Here is a 14,077-nt window from a genome sequence, read left to right on the forward strand (position 1 = left end):
ACTCAAGTACTGGTTTTTTTTTTTTATTCCATGAAACAAAGTTTTATATTTAAAAAATACAGTAATTTAATTTTTACGCATAATTAATCAATTATGCATAAAAATTATATGTTTGCTAATTGCTAATTGAATCAGTAATTGTATTTATACATTTTTTTTCTAATATTCACGCAATCACGGAACTTAATTAATAATTAAATAAACGTGAATGGATTGATTAAATACTCGAATAATTTAGTTGAAAATAAACTCATCTGTATCTCATATTAATTTTAAATATTTTTACTATTTACGTATTTAATACAATGCATAAAAACGTAATTTTTTTTTTTTTATAATAGTTTGATTTTCCGATGCTTAAAAATAGCTAAATCTCTTCGTATCGAGAGATATATTGTTTCTCCCTAAAAATTTTTGTTCTAGTAGTAATTCGTACATTTATTATTAAAATTAAATATAATAATATTGAAATTCAAGCTTGATTTTGTTATGATGTATCAAATACAAATTTAGATAATTTATATTGGTATGTTCCTATTCGTATTTATTGCGACAATGCTAATTTTGGATTATTATTATTGTACAAAATAGTTTTAGAAAGTTCATTGTATCATCATTAAATTATTCTTCGAGAACAATAAAATAAATAGTTTAAAATTATTTTTATTATTATTTTTTAATTTTATGCATATTAAAATTATATCTTTTTTTGCAGCAGGTAGGTGAGATATGAAGTTAGGAATCCGAAGTCAAATCTGAACAAACTTTTATCATTTCTCGTGGATAATCGGGATTTGATATTATTCTCTATATCACACGCTAAACTACTAAAAGATAAAATTGTGACCTATCAGACACGTCATTGTGCTTTGATGTCTCTCATAAAGAGACCAATAAATTAAAGTAATTATAACGTTGCTTATATTTACAAGTGTTAAATTGCGCTTATGCAGACGCGAGAAGAGGAAAAAAACATGCGAAAGAGAATTTTTGAAATGAGAATTCGCATTCGCAATGCAGTTTATGCAAAAAAGAGAAACGGAGAAATGCACCAGTTTCCCTCGTCCTCGAAATTTTAATCTGTTGAACTTTCTCTGGTATTTTTTTCCCTCTCTCTTCTCCTAAATTGGTGATCGCGTAGCAGTTCGACATCCTCGCTTCCGCGAAACGATGATAATAAAATGGCAACGATGGAGCACGCGGGCGATCTGTGATGAAAATGACCCGAAAAGCTGAAAAAATCTGGGAGACATATATAATTTGAAGGAAATGTTAAGATAGTAGTTTCGTTTTTTTTGTTATATTTTTATTTAACTTTATTTCGTTATAAAATTCATCAGACTTTTCCTTCCCTCTTTTGCTTGAACGCTACTGGCGATAATATTTGTCCAGATAACTTAATGATATTAGATTTTGCAGCTAGTGGAAGAAATACACTAGACGACTTTGTCCAAACGTTTTGTGAATTTTGTAAATAAAGGAGTGTGTTTCTAATCCCGTTTGTCTTCTCACTCGAATTCGTACCTCTACAGCTGTATAAACTTGGAACTAATTTCAGTTTTCAAATTTTTCAATTCACATAACAGAAATTCAAATATGCCTTCACTTGTTAATAAATAGGACAAGATGCAAACTTTGTCATCCTAAGGCATCAGCTACTAACGTATTGGTCCTTAAACTTTAAGGAGCTCTACAATTTTACAATACTCTGCTTCGTTCCACATGTGAGAAGCACCGATGTCATTCAAAGCTAAAACAAGGCAACAAAGGTAATTTTAAGTGTACAAATTTTTCTATCGTTTTTCCGTAGTTGAAAGATTTCTCCCTATTGTAGGGAGAATTGGACGCATTTTAGGCGTAGGGGAATTTTTTTTTTTTTTTTTTTTTTTTTGTTTTTGTAGTTAGTTTTATGAAACTTAGTATTCTTAGTATTTAACAGTATTCCCGTTTTATGTCAGAGACGATTTTGTGCCAAAATGTTAATATTTTTATTCAAATAATTGATTAATTTATATGTTTATGTCTAGGCTCAAAAACCGGTTTTTTAGTTGGGAAACCCCAGTTTTCAAATTATATAAATTTCTTCAAAAAACCGGTTTTTTTGAAGAAATTTGAAATTCAAAAACCGGCTTTTTGAAACTCGGCAAAAAACCGACAACTCTACTTGTGATTACGAGAATTTATTTGCGAGAAAAAGTAATATAATGATAAAATCCTAAACGCGAAATATCAATTTTTGCCTTTAAGACTTTATTATCCAAAATGAATTTTAGTAGAAAAGTGTCCAAAATGGCTGATATTTTGATGATATTTTTGTTAGTTCGAGAAAAGTAACAGAATCGGATTCTTAGAATGGAGAAATGCAAATTAACCTGGTGACCACCGAAGATTTCTCGGCGGTAGCCATAAATATAAATTATGAATGCCAATTCCGAAGAAGTTTACCACATGACTGAGCTGCTTCTTATGCATTTCTATACTGTATATGTTAAGCTCAAAAACCGAAATCGCTTATTGAGCGAAAAAACGACCACAACGCGTTGTGGCTAACTCAAAACGCGACCACAAAGCGAAATTCGTGTTGTGGCTTTCATGATATTTGACCACGACGCGTTGTGGTAATTAAGAAAAGCCATAACGCGTTCTGAACGTTGCTGATGCAACCACGATACGAAGGATAGGTTGTAAGTTGTCAACGGGCGCATTGCAAATACTTGCGGAGTTTGTATTGTGTTCATTCTTGACCAGTGCTGCCGTTTCTAGGGTAATTACCCTTTTCTAGAGTAATTTCAGCCTCTCAGCGTAATGTTTCTGGTAGTCTTATATTTAGGGTAAATCTAGGGTAAAATCACCCTGTGTTCAATGGTCTTATTACTCATCACGCCACAAGTTTCGCTGAAAAAATTTTTAGCCTAAAACCATTCTGTTTTTTCCTATAACTGCAAGGTTTTAGGATAGGACAACAGAAGCTAAAGAAATAATGCAGATTGATGCTACATGGGTGTACACTGTACTGTACCTAGCATCCTTCGTTTTTGTCGATAATCCGTTCGAAAACAACCGACGAAAATAACTCTGCAACATTCTCGATTCTCATAAAAATGACCGATTTATTAATAAAAGTTCCCGGCAAAGTAATTATTTTTAGTAAATTAGTTGTTAGAAAACGTTAACATCTCGAGCACCTCAACAGATTTTCCTGAATGATTAAATGTTGAAAAGTAGTAAAGTTACATTTCTGTATGTGATATATAAGTGTGTAAAAAATTATTCAAGATGATTGAAGATAAATAAATCATAATGAAAAAAAGTTTTATTTTCTTATCACCGCTTCGTTATTAGTTAAACATCCAGAACGTGTGGTGGCTTTTAACCATAATAAATCCGTGGCACAGTGGTTTTTAACTTTAGCAGCTGATTTTCATTTCATCGTGTATAATATATCAAGCACCTACAAGTATATGCAGTTAGACCTTTAGCACTTTTTAGCAAAACAAAAAATGTATGGAGAAAAATACATATATTTCTTTGAAATTTTTTTAAGTACAAAAATTTAATTTCTAGGAAAACTTATAGAACTAATGTTGTTCAGCATTAAAATTTGTAAATAAAAATGTTTCGAGGCTAGAATCCATATTTTAAAGTTACAAACCACTGTGCGTCGTATGATCCTCTATCATGGTTGCATCAGCTCAGAATGTTCAGAACTCATTATGGCTTTTCTTAAACACCACAACGCGGAGTGGTCAAATATCATGAAAGCCACGACACGAATCTCGTTTTGTGGTCGTTTTTTTCGCTCAACGAGCAATTTCGGTCTTTGAGCCTAACATATATACTCGAAATGCATTGTTATTTGCTAATATGGTCTATGGTCTTTACTTTATAAAATCCTATCCGAATTAAATAAGGTTCATCTAATTTTTGACAAACTTGCCAGTTTAACAATTACGGATTCTGGTGAAGAAGCCAGGGCTAGACTTAGCTTCCTCGATTTTAACCGTCTATTGTTTACTTTGAAAGAGTTTTAGTTTTTAAATATGTTAATGGTCATTTAAGTACGGAACATTTCACTCTCATATGTGCAATCTCGGAATTTCTCATGTTGCGCTTCTCCTCTTTTTTTTCTTTTAATTTGCTGACGACTTTCCTTCTGTGTGATATTAATTCTATATCCAATCTTGAAGAGTTTTATTTTGTGATTTTACTTGAATTAAAAAAAAATTCCTTACAACGAACATTGGCGGATTATTTACCTATCTCTTTTATTTTATTTATCCAATGCTTTTCTGTTTTCATTATTTACGTATTTTTTATGTGTTTTAATTTGTATATATTTTACAACATTGCTGTTTTAAATTAGATTTGTTATTTAATGTGGTTTCCTTACATTCGATCGATTAGCTTGACTTTATCGATTTGCAAAATATTACAATAAATATACATATATTTTACACGAGGAATTTATAATTTCATTCATAAGAACATTAGACATATAGCCTGAGTAATTAAAATTATTGTAATATAATTTATGAAAATATTAATTCAGTGAACAAATAATATATGTTAATATTCTAGGTAGCTTCTGTAGCAACATTAAAGTTAGAAAATATAATGCGAAAAATTTAATAATAAAATATTTAAAATGAGATATTAGAAAATTCTGTAAATAATTTTTTAAATTAAATTTAAATTTACTTTAATAATTTAATGTATATGATATTATAAAAATATAGCAAAAATTGTGATAAATTATATTTTCAGAAATAGTCTATTAAAAACTACTCATATTTTCCATTAAGAAATAATTATATATATAGTATATTACACGATAAATATTTCAATTCTTTCGTGAAAAGTCATTTTTAAAATAATTTCTTTCTTAAAAATGAAAACAATTTAAAAAGTCATTGCCTTCAATTATTTTAAACTCTTTCAATTATCAAACCGTGTTGTCTAAATGAGAAAAAAGAGGAAAGTAGACAAAACGTTGTAAATACAAGTACATGTATAAACTTCCTTTAGTTAATAAAAAATGGATCTTGACGTTTTTAGAGTTTTTTAAACATCCTATTAAAAGGTCTAATGCAGTATAAAATTCTATCTATCATTTAAAACAACGATTTTAATAAATAAAAACGTTATAGAGTTTTTTCATTCTGAATTTAAATTCTTTGAGATTAAAAGAACTCTACAGATATTATTATTTCATCCTTGTTTAAATCTAGATGCTCGATAACCAGGTTTTTAAAACTGTCTAAGTTTGGATTTCTATCCAATCTATTTCTAATAATTTTCGTGAAAAACACCTACTTAGGATTTTGTACTTCATCTCTCAGTCACATTCGTCGTCTCATTGAGAATTCCACGTTCTGATGAAGAGCAAATTAAAGATAGCCTTTAATAGATGATAAATGGCGAAAACCGTGTAGGAAATTTTAATGTAAATTTTTCTATATTCAAATCAGAATTTTATAACTAATACGATCTTCTGTTGGATTTGAATATAATCTAAACACTAGAAAAAAATGGGCAAGAAATATTAACACGAAAGTAGGTTAGCGCTGGTAAAAAAATGGGCGGTAAATATTGAAGAAAATAGCAAACACCGTGTCTTTCTCATTTTTATCAATTGTATCCGAAAATATAACAAACATTTTCTTCCGTAATAAACAAAATTAAAAATGTTTAGCCCAATGTACTCTTATCCCAATGTAATTTTATTTTCTCTAATTTTTGAATCTTACAGAATACAATCATATTTAATTTATTACGAAAATAATTATTTTATAATATAATTTTTCTACAGTAAATACAGTTTAACCTATAATTGAAATCATTAATTTATTACTATATAATAATAATAATAATAATCTTTATTCATAGTAAGGAGACCTTGTTACAGGAAGGGGGATTGGTTAATGTACGAGAAAAAAACAATAAGTACTGTACAAGCATTAAGTTAGTTGCATGTTAATTCATTACTGTATTATAAATTATAGTAAAATTAGTAAATTACGGTTAATAAATGTATTTTTTATTAGACTTAATTAAAAATAAGGTTCTATTTTTTTTATAATTTTAATATTCTTTAAAATGTTAAAGAGAAATTACTTTATTGTTTGTAATATTTTACATCATAATAATTCTACTAAAATGTGAATAAATAAATTTATTCATATATATCTATATTTTATACTTGGTTATGCTATCAGTAATTAAATATACATTCTAAGAATTATTTTATATTTTGTATTATCTACGGAAAACGAACAGAAACTTCAAATCTTTAAAACTTCCAGACTAATTAGTGCTTCATACAGAGTTGATACAGAGAACCAGCCATGAAGACATATATTGCTCCCATAATTTGCATCTTTTTTCTCTGCTTTTCTCAAGATTCAGCTCATCGTAAGTTACATTTCTAAATAAATTAATATTCTTTTAATAAGGTTTAAATAGTTAAAATAACTTTATATAGTAATTGTAATGGGTTTCCTTTAAGTCACGCAAAATTAAATTGATTATTGTGACAACATACACGTATATAAAATATTAACTTTCATTGGGTCTTAGTAATAATGCTATTGATAAGTCTTAAAGTCAAATGTATAATATTTTTTAACAAAAGTATGTAGAATATTACTTACATTTAATACAATTTTTAATAAATACTGCAGATAATATTCGTTTATTTATCATAAAAATTATCATTATGATACAATTATAACTTATATCGTTTCAGCATTAATTTGTGGTGAAGGACAAGAAATAGTCAATTGCATTACTCCTTGTGGACCTAGGAGATGCAATACGTATCTCGAAAACACCATACATCCGGAACGATGCGCCTCCATACTGTTGCCATTATGCACAATAGGATGCCAATGTAAAGACGGAAAATTTTTGAATAATGAAGGAGAATGCGTCGAACTTATTAATTGTTTCTTAGATTTTTCGAATATTTAATTTTCTTCTTACGTTTTTCATTTTAAAAATAAGTGTAAATCTAAACGATCCAATCCAATTTAAAAAGTTCTTAATAAAAAAAAAATTTGCAACATTTCAGAAATTTGTGTAAATTTTTATAAATCTTTTCAAAATTATTTGTTTATTTATTTATGTGTACTGACCGAGTACATTTGAAGAGGTCCAGACCAGAAAGGTACTGTACACTGGCTATAAACCTTTTATCAGTAAAAGGTAAAAGCTGATATCTTGAATTATATAATGTGTTGTATTATGTTATTATTATGAATTAATATATCAGACTACATTTGAATAAGATTCGGGTACGCATGTATAGAGGTTTTAACAAATTTAATACGATCTTCTTCTTCTTAGCGTTGTCTCACAGATGTAGGGTCCGCTATTCGGATCTTCGAACGCCATAGTTGAGAGAGTAGGCGTGTTGGCCGATAGTTGGAGCATTCTGCTGGGTCGCCCTTGTTCTTGAAGACCAGTACAGTGATACTTGTGGACCAGATCGTCGGAGGTCTGCCGGTGGCGACCACAGCATTGAAAAACGCAGTTAGCCAAGTTGTAGCTTCGGTGTGCAGATCCTTAAGCTTCCAGACGTCGGCTGGCAGGTCATCTGGTCCTGGTGCCTTCTAGTTCTTCATACTTATAATCGCCACAAACACCTCCCCAGCCGTGATCTGAAGGACCGGCCCAGAGCAAGGCAGACCTTCAGGAATCGGTAAATGTGGGAATTCGATGTTTGAGATTTCATCAAAATGTTTGCTCCAACGACTCAAGACTTTCTTCTTATCCCGCAGACGCCGTCCATTCTTATCCTTCATGCACATGTATACTTGATGTATCACGCAGCCCTCGTTCGCGCTTTCACCAGTCGATAGATGTACTTCTCACCTTCTCGTGTGTTAAGTTGCTCGTAAAGATCTCGATGGGTTCGGCCCACGCTGCAGCCACCGCTCTCTTGGCTTCCTGCAATGTACCGCTGCAAGTTTTCGTAGATCTTGTTGACGAACCAAGCTCTAAAGGCTTTTTTTAACCTTAAATGGAGCAGTCCATCCTTCCTGACAGTTCGTCAGGAGGTTGGTACTCCAACTTTATTCACGACCTTGCTTTGCAAGGGTTTAAATACATACATGCGGACGTAGCCGCTATATTATTATCCCGACATTGTTATCTAATTTATAATTAGATAACTAATGTTGGTTACGAACCATAGCTCTAAAGGCTATTTTTTTCCCGCAGCATTTGTTGTACTTCCTCTGTCCAGAGCTATGTCTGCTTATCGATGTGCCGACTACCTAAATTTTTGACGCCAAGGGTCGTCTTTGCAGCTGTGGTGATGAAGTCGTGGAGCGCATTCCACATGGCGTCAATTGACGATCCGTTGGCTTCGGGGAAGATAATGCTGTTGATCATGGCAGCTTCATGTTTCTGCAATTTCCACCAATTAATCGTCATCGGCCCTCTCATGCGGCCGCCCTGACGTTGTATGGTGATCTTCATGTCAATGATTAGCAACTTATGCTGCGGGGCCAGACAATCGGATGGAATAACCTTTACATCGGTGACACTATCGTTGAAGTCACGTCTCCGTGCCAGCATGTAGTCGATCTGGCTGCAGCTGTTTCCACTGGTGTAGATAACCAAATGACTCGTCCGTTTTTTGAAATTAAAAAGATACCAAAGGTACATAACCGGTGCCGTAATACATAACCGGATGAAATATAACAGAGTTACAATAAATATATGAGTTACAGATATGTAAATTATTTAACCAGAATAAAGCATAACATCAACTACAAATATAGTGACATGTAGACAAAAAAAAAAAAAACACAGAGCACAGAGCACAGAGCACAGACAATAACAAGCATAGCACGAACAATTTTATAAACTAGAGGCGTCTTCGCCGAGACGGTAAACTTGCAATAATTGTTTGTAAAATTGCGTCGTCTCTTTGCTGCATATGGACTTTCTTTAGCGTCAGTTCCATTTGGTCCAGTTATGTTTGCAGCTATTCGTACCTTTCTCTTCAATATTGACGTCAAATTCTACAATTCTATTTCATTCACGCATCTCACTATCGTTTTCGATGCGTATTTGACGTGAATGATTGTCACACTCTTGAAGCACTCTTGAAGTACTCTTGAAGCGTTCTTGAAGCACTTTCTTGGCACTTTTGTAGGACTCTTGTAGCTCTTTTAAAGTAGTTACTAAGTATTTAGATGTGAAGACGATGAATACACGGTGAGCTAGAGTTAACGAAATCCAGGAACACACAATATGGCTGTTGGCAAAGAATGAGATCAAATTGATTGATGATAGAAGTTAAGATAGAAGTAGAAGCAATGCTTCTACCTATATTGTATTGCAGGAAGCTAATTTAGTCTTAGGCTGTAATTCCATAGTCAGTTCTATTTATTAGATTGGTTTTGATTCTCGTGTATACCCTACAAGAACTATCTCTGGCATTATGCCCAGCCATGGTGTGTTCATGTCTACAGTTACAACATACCGGAGGTTGGTCTATATTTGTGCATTCGTTATAGGTATGTTGACCAGAGCAGTGGCTACATGTGGGCATCTCTTGGCTGCACATTGCTGTGGAATGGCCATACCGACAACACCGAAAGCATTGGAGCACTGGGCAGAAATCTGTTGTTTTACATTTTGACCATTGAATTGACAGTTTTTCTATCTTTAAAAGTTGATTTCTTAGACTAGGTGTTACCTGAATAACCCAATTGTTGTAATATTTATTTTTCCTTCCCATTCTGAATTTCGCCCTGAAAGCCTCGTTGAATTCCTCTTCCTTATATGTTTCACTGATAAGGTCATTTTGTCTGTAAATGTACAATGGTAGCTCTTCCCTAGTAATCTCAGTAGGAACTGAAAAAATGGCCACATGTGGCAGCAATTTCCGAGGCTTCCTTATCAATAATTGGGGAACTTCTGTAGCTATGTGCCGCTCAAGCTTAAGAGCGTTTTCAGGGTTCCCAATCTCTATAGCAACTCCTCCACCTCCAATGTTTCTCACTTTGTCAATTCCAATACCTAACTGCGATGGTTTGACCATCTCAAATAATATCTGCCGCACTTTATTGCAACTTTTCTCGCTGTCTTTACTGTATAGGAGAAGTACCTCCCTGTTTGTTCCTAAGTGTCTCAGTCTTTTATCAGTGTTAAAAAGCTTGCCGTTTTTCAGAGCTTGACTATAGTTTCTTTGTGGAGGAGTGTCTGTGTGTCTGTATGATGCCAAGTTCTCCAGTTTTTCTTGAATGTATGTCTGATTTTTAAGAATTTCTGAGATGGGGGCGTCAGGCAAGGCCGCCCCAAGGCCACTCAAATTCTCCTGAGTTGTCTTTAGAACAACTTTATCTTTTATATTAATCAGTTGTTCCTGCATATGTATTTGGTTGTTAATGATGTCAGAAATTGGGCCTTCGTTCCTCAGCTTATCAAGGCTTTCCTCAATTTTTTGAGCTTTCGTTAAGATGGAATCCACATTTAATTTATTCATAATTTTTGTAGAATGTTGAATAATTTGGGCATTAATTCGATTTCCAGTTTCTCTTAATTTATCTGTAATAACCTTATCTGTACTTTCTGTAATTTTTCTCTCTATCGCAGATATTTTCTCTAATACCTCTCTCTGTATAACTGCCTGATTCCCATCTCCTACAGTTTGAATGAGATTATGTTCAATTGCGTCCAGTTTTCTTAATATGGTACCCTGAATATCAGAAATTTTTCCTGTGTTAATCATTTCAGTCAAATCAGACTTGGTTGCCAATGTATTAATTCTATCTATAAAAGGCTCCATAGATTTCATTTTGTCAAATGAGGATTCGGCAGAGTCAATTAATTTTTGGAATTGATCTAAAATAAATTTCATGTGTGATGTAACATGAAATTTACCATTCGGGTTATTAATGGCATATGTTTTAACTTCGTCCATGATACGTTTTGCATCCTGCGAAAATTGTTCCCTAATGTATAATTCCATCCCAATATTAAATGTCTAATTATATCAATAATATAAAGTGCAATGGGAATAAATTAGAGCTAATAAGTAGGACTATAAATATCAGCTCCAATAAAGACTCGAACTTCCGGTTGTTCTTATACGCTCTATGGCAAAAAATCAATGACCGTAGCCATGACAACCAATGTTGAGTAAGATGTTGATAATTTATTAAATTCTAGAATCGCCATAATTTAAATTCTATTCGGTGGATTTGCTTAAAATTTTCAACACAGGTTACTGATCGTGTCCCCGAAGAAATGACCGGACAGAATTTGGATCCGTAAAGCCGGAAGCGTAATATCGGCGTTCAATTACCGACCGGAAGTATCGGCACTTTTCCGCTATCTCAGCGAAAAATGGTCCTAGGACCCCCAAATTTTGTGTCGAATAGTAAGACGACAATACGCGTTAGACGCCGTCTCAAATCCGGTTTACCGGATTGCCGAAATACCGGATAATCGAAAAAAGTACCGTTTTCGACCGTATTTCACAAATGTTCGATTTAAAAGGTCCTACTTGACAAATTATCGTCCGTCCTGTCTTACGAAAAAACTGTATACAAATTCCATCATGATTTATCACCAAAAAACCACATAAAAACAAGATTCCTCAGAGCACAAACAAAAGCAACATTCCATCATCTCGAAAAGTTGAAAGCCCTTAACGTTCTTATGTATAGGTGTAGGTAACCAAATGACTCGTCCGTTTTTTGAAAAAAGTGTTGCAAACAACCGTCAAATTCTTGACTTAGCTTATGCTAAGTCAAGAATTTGACAGCCGTCATTGTTTCGTGTACCATATCTAAATTTAATACGATCCAATCAAAAATTAAGTTTGTCCCAAAATGGAAATGTAGCGTTTTGTTCCGGACCTCCTCATTTGATCTTTTTACAAAAAATATCAACCTAAAAATATGTAAACTTTATTGTTTGAAGTTATAATCAATCCAAACGTAGAACATATGGTTAAATTACCTATATTACTTTGTATTCTGTACTAAACGTCTATGTACTGTACATAAGGTAGATAGAGGTCCATTAGATGGAAATAATATTACGGGGATAGTATTAGATAAAAAATGGTTTATACCAAATTGATACTTCAGCTGGCATTATAAAAAATTGGCTCCCTAGAAACGCTCTTCAAATAGCTACAACCACATTTACTGAAACCGTCATACCGATAAAGCTGTTTGCGAGAAATTGCTGGAAAATTATCTTTATTCGGAGATCAAGGGTTTAAGAAATGTTTCTGTGAAAAATCCAAGATACACTGCAAAACAAATAGATGTGCCTGTAAAAAAATAACGTCCTCTGTAACTCCAGGTGCCACAAATCTACAACGTGTTTCAATAAAAATAAATAAACTTGGCGTAAATAAATCTCTATCTTTTCTTATAAGTACTTCTTAATTTGTTGATTCGTTTTTTTGTCATTTCACGAAACCAGTTAAGAGATTTGATCAAATCACTTATTTTTTTTAGGGAAATGACACTATAGAATTGTCATTTTAACATCTTCAGTGAATTGATCAAATCCCTTAGGGATTTGATCAAATCCACACTTTTATCATATCCCTGCGACATATATATCAATTAATTTCTGTCTACATTTAATTGCTGGCTATACTCATAGCATCATCTATTGGCAAAAAATTTTAAAAATTAATTCTTACAAAAAAAAATAACATAATCTTAAAATATATATACAGGGCCCGCTCTAGGCGCGGACAACCCCGACATTTGTTTTGGGCGGCAGATCTAAAGGCGACATTTCGGTCGTGAATGTGACAAAATATTTATAAGTTAAATACTTAGTTAATCGAAATTTATATTTGTCGATTTTTTTCTATGGATACAATTACCATACAATTTTCTATGGCTACATTTTTTCTATGGCTACAATTACATTTCGTATTTATTATTTTTGCCTGAAAGCTAAGAAAATATTTGCATTCCTTAATTCCGAAGAAAACAACCATAAAAGAGGGCTTTTGGGCAAAAAGGAAAGATAAGCAACAATGTTAAATTTTGTCCCAAACCTTAGTGTCACCTTAAGAATACTGCCGATTATACCAATAACTAGCTAGTGGGGGAAAAGAGTTCTATAAATAAAAATTTAATTAAAAACTTTTTACGTTCCACTACCACGCAAAATCATTATAATAATTTGGGCATTTTGGCCATTGCGCATGAAACGGCCGATCAAGTAAACTTAAAAAAGTTAATAAAACGCAATTAAAATTCAAACATTCATACTAAGGATTCCTGTTAACTGGCAATTCGAAATTATCAGAAAATATTTCTATTTTTCTGCCAATTGATCGTCTGTTGAGAAGGGAAGTGAGAGTTAGGGGTACGCATTGAATGGTTTAAGAGTACGCGAAAAAAAAAATAAATAAATAGTAGCTAATGTATTGTATTCCAATGCTACATTGACCACGCTATGTCATTGGGTGCTCAGTCTTAAAAAAAATCTTATATATAAAATTCTCGTGTCACAATGTTAGTTACCTTACTCCTCCGAAACGGCTTTACCGATTTTTACCAAACTTTATATGCATATTCAGTAGGTCTGAGAATCGGTTACTATCTATTTTTCATACCCCTAAGTGATAAGGGTTGTTGACCCTTAACCTTTTTTTTTTTAGTTTTTGGACAAAATTTTTTGTTTTAATTTTTCTATAATGTGGCATTAAAAAATACGTACAACCCTAAATTTTTACCCTTTTATCACCAACCCCTATTTTTTAATAGCCATTTTAGTAATTTAATCATTTTTCATCCCGCTCGATAACTGATCAATTATCGTCTTTTTTGTATTCAGTTTCCGATTAGATTGGCATTTGCAATGACTATCAACAAATCCCAAGGTCAAACGATGTCTATTTGTGGCTTAGATTTGAGCACGCCATGTTTTTCACACGGACAATTATACGTGGCATGCTCTCGAGTGGGTATACCATCCAGTTTGTTTGTGTTAGCTAAAGATAGGCTAACAAAAAATATTGTTCACGCTATAGCATTAAGAAATTGATATAGTTTGTTAGTGTTACTGTCGTAATTAATTAATG

At 32.6% G+C, this 14,077-nt stretch overlaps 1 protein-coding gene and 1 long non-coding RNA gene across 3 annotated transcripts in view; one reads left to right on the forward strand and one right to left on the reverse strand.

The window, feature by feature from the left end:
• The window catches only part of LOC136981696 (patched domain-containing protein 3-like), a 151,565-nt gene that overhangs the window by 116,221 nt on the left and 21,267 nt on the right, over nt 1-14,077 (reverse strand). The window lies entirely within an intron of this gene.
• On the forward strand, nt 6,316-7,056 carry LOC136981687 (uncharacterized). Its single transcript, XR_010881759.1, has 2 exons — nt 6,316-6,411; nt 6,746-7,056. It is a non-coding gene; the product is annotated as an uncharacterized lncRNA (long non-coding RNA).

This window comes from Centruroides vittatus, unplaced genomic scaffold (genome assembly GCF_030686945.1).
Source record: "Centruroides vittatus isolate TY-2023 unplaced genomic scaffold, ASM3068694v2 contig_788, whole genome shotgun sequence".
In the NCBI taxonomy this organism is placed as follows: Eukaryota; Metazoa; Arthropoda; class Arachnida; order Scorpiones; family Buthidae; genus Centruroides; species Centruroides vittatus.